This window comes from Colobus angolensis, unplaced genomic scaffold, assembly GCF_000951035.1.
Source record: "Colobus angolensis palliatus isolate OR3802 unplaced genomic scaffold, Cang.pa_1.0 Scaffold41, whole genome shotgun sequence".
Classification (NCBI taxonomy): Eukaryota; Metazoa; Chordata; class Mammalia; order Primates; family Cercopithecidae; genus Colobus; species Colobus angolensis.
The window spans coordinates 2,122,369-2,126,002 of record NW_012117488.1 but is presented as its reverse complement, the minus strand read 5'-3'; the positions used below and the strand labels follow the sequence as shown (position 1 = coordinate 2,126,002).

Below are 3,634 nucleotides of genomic sequence, written 5' to 3'. Positions count from 1 at the left end.
TTTTTAAAGAAATCACTATACCATTTTCCACAGTGACTGTACCATTTTACATTCCTAACAGAAATGTACAAGGGCTCTAATTTCTCTACTTCCTCACCAACATTTTTTATTTTCAGTGTTTTTTTTTTTTTTATAGTGTCCATAGGAATGGATGTTAAGTAGTATCTGGTTGTGGTTTGGATTTTGATTTCCGTAATGACTAGTGATATTGAGCATCTTTTCATGTGCTTATTGACCACTTATATATCTTCTTTGGGAAAATGTCTATTCAAGTCCTTTGTTCATTTATTAATCCGGTTGTTTATTTGTGTTGCTTTGTAAATTTTTTTATATTTTCTAGATATCAATCCCTTATCATACACGTTTAGCAAATCTTTTCTTACATTCTATGTGTTGCCATTTTCTCTGTTGATACAGTCTGTTAACACACAAAAGTTTTAAATTTTGATGAAGTCCAACTCATCTACTTTTTCTTTTATTGACTATACTTTTGGTTTCTTATTCAAAAAAATCATTGCCAAATCCAATATTATAAAACTTTTGCCCTTTGTTTTCTTCTACAACATTTATAGTTTTAACTCTAATGTTCAGCTCTTTGATTCATTTTGAGTTCGTATTTATAAGTTATAAGGTAACAGCTCAACTTTTTTAAGGAGATATCTCATTTCCTCAACATCATTTGTTAAAGAGACTCTCCTTTCTTCATTAAATGATCTTAACACCCGTACTGGAAATCATTTGACCATATATGTCAGAGTTTATTCATGGGCTGTTTTTCTATTCCATTGGTTTATATGTCAGTCTTTACACCAGTACCATACATGGTTTTGTAATACGTCTCAGAAGTCAGAAATTGTGAGCTTCCAACTTTGCTCTTCCTTTTTAAGATTATTTTCATCATTAGGGGATCTCCAGAAATTTCATATGAAAGTTATGGTGGATTTTTCTATTTATACAAAGTAATTGGATTGTTGGTAGGTATTACATCAAACCTGTATATCATTTTGTGTAGTAGTGACATCTTAAGAATATTAAGTCTTCTAATCCATAAATGCAAGATGCCTTTCTAATAATTTATGTCATCTATAATGTCTTTAAAGGGTGTTTGAAGTTTTCACTCTACAACTCTTTCGCCTGCTTGGTTAAGCTTATTCCTAGGTAGTTTATTCTTCTGATGCTGTTAAATGTGATTGTTTTTAAAATTTCCTTTTCTTTTTGTTTAGGAAGAAAATTAGAATTCCTGTTCTAATTCTATTTTTGTACACTGGCAACTGATTTCTCCATATTGACTTTGCATGCTGCAACTTTGATGAATTCTTTTAATAGTTCTAATAGGTTTTTGTGGAATATTTAATGTTTTCCACAAATTAGATACTACTGTCAGCAGACAGATAATTTTACTTTTTCATTACCAATTAGGATGCCTCCTTTATGCTTTTTTTTGTCTAATTACTCTGGACAGGACTTGCAGTGTTCTATGGAACACAAATGGCAAAAGTAGGCATCCTTCTTTTGTTCCTGATGTTATAGGAAAAGCTATGAAGCTTCATCATTAATGTGAAGTGAGCTGTGGGTTTTTAATATGTGGCCTTTATTATGTTGAGGTACTGTTTTTCTATTTCTACTTTGTTTATTGTTTTTATCATGAAAGCCTCCTGAATTTTTCCATGCATTAGATATTCAAATTTCCTATTTCTTTGATTGTAACTAAGTCAGATGAATAGTGATTGTCGTTTCGATTCTCTCCTAACCTTAAATATGCTACCTTTTCCTTCAACTACCAGAATTGCCTGTTACTAGATCTCTATCTCTGGTCTTCTCTCTCCCTTGCAGGCTTCTCTCTGGGCTCCACAGTGCAGTCTCACACTAAAGGAATCTGGATGTGGTGTGTGCCCCATCCCAAGAAGCCAGGCCACATCCTAGTTCTGCTGGACACTGAGGGTCTGGGAGATGTAGAGAAGGTGAGATTCAAGGATCTAATTGTGGAGTGAGCCCCTCTTCTCTGAATATTTTATGCACTGTTTCATTGTTTATTAACTATTAACTACAGGCCATAATATGTGGGGTTTAACACAGATGCATAAAGGGAGCACAAATAATCCCAGTGCCATGAGTCTTATCCTGCAGAGAACTTTAGTTAAGAATTTGGGTGCTAAAGCCCCATGACTTTCTGTTTAAATTTAAATTCTGTCACTAATTCAGTACCCTGAGAAAATTGACTTATTTTATACTCAGCATTCTAATCTTTAAAATTTATGAAAAAGATCTATGTTGGCCACATAGTATTATTTTGAATATTTAATGAGATAAACAGTACATTTCAGGTGTAGATTAATTATTCAATAAAATAGCAACTAATAGTATCAATCTTATATGTGAATTTTGTTATTGAAAAAATATGAGAAAATTTTAAATTTACATTGTACTCAGGCCTTAAAATGTCCACCAACCTTGAATTTTAATTTTACAATCATCTTTTCATGATCATTAGAAGACTTAATAAGGATCATTGTAACCCAAAAACACTCGTCGAAAAACTACCCAAAAGCGACATCCTACTGAGAATACTTTTTGTATTTGGCTTCCTTTGATATGTCATTAGTGCTAAAGAACAAACAAACAAAAAAGACCAAAAACCCTCTAATATATGAACATAGTTTTACTACTGTTACTCTGGAAAGTGCTGTGACAATGAAACTTGCTCCTGACTCCAGTATGTCTTGACTTCCAGTGAGACAACCAGAATGACTCCTGGATCTTCGCCCTGGCCATCCTCCTGAGCAGCACCTTCGTGTACAACAGCATGGGAACCATCAACCAGCAGGCCATGGACCAACTGCAGTATCCTTTGTGACCCACAACAGCACCAAGGTCAGAGGGGACACCTGTATTCATAAACCAGCTGCCTGACTGTGAATCCTCATGAATCAAGCTCAAGAGGAGAAAACAAAAAATAATGCAAGTACAGAGGAGAGATCCCATGTATCCACTTTAGAAATGACACTTAGGTTAGGAGCAAAGGAAAATGGAAGGTTTGGGAATGTGTTGAATACGGGATGAGGTCCCTGTTCATTTTGTCACATTTCCTTAGTTAGCTACTCAGCTATGTGACAGTGCTGACACATCAAATCTGATCAAAATCCTCACCTGATGAGAATGAGAATGAGGATTCAGCTGACTTTGTGAGCTTCTTCCCAGACTTTGTGTGGACACTGAGAGATTTCTCCCTGGTCTTACTAGCAGAAGGACAACCCATCACAGCAGATAAGTACCTGACATACTCCCTGAAGCTGAAGCAAGGTAACAGAGAGCTCCAACTGATAAATGAGAATGAGAAAACAAAAGAAATTATCATTTTTCAGTTTACTATTGCTAGTTTTCCCAAATTTGCAGTTTTCTATGTCTTCAACTGGCTATTCCTATAAATTAATGCTGTTGAATATCTGAATTAATAGATTTTATTTTAAATTACATTTGTCCTTGTTCTAAAACAAGTTTCTTGTTCTTTCACCTATGTGTATGCTATGATTAGGTTAATTTTATCTCCCTGCCTAGGGTTTGTGATCTTCTATTTAGCCATAGAATGTGGAGCAAAATGGATATTTATTTAAAGAACATAGACTAAAATATGAAC

At 34.4% G+C, this 3,634-nt stretch overlaps 1 pseudogene across 1 annotated transcript in view; it reads left to right on the top strand.

Moving 5' to 3' along the window:
* LOC105521849 overlaps positions 1-3,634 on the top strand; it is an 11,691-nt pseudogene that overhangs the window by 1,738 nt on the left and 6,319 nt on the right. The window contains exons 2-4 of the transcript XR_001003347.1: positions 1,834-1,961; positions 2,732-2,841; positions 3,104-3,318. The product of XR_001003347.1 is annotated as an interferon-induced guanylate-binding protein 1-like (transcript). The remainder of the gene's footprint in view (positions 1-1,833; positions 1,962-2,731; positions 2,842-3,103; positions 3,319-3,634) is intronic.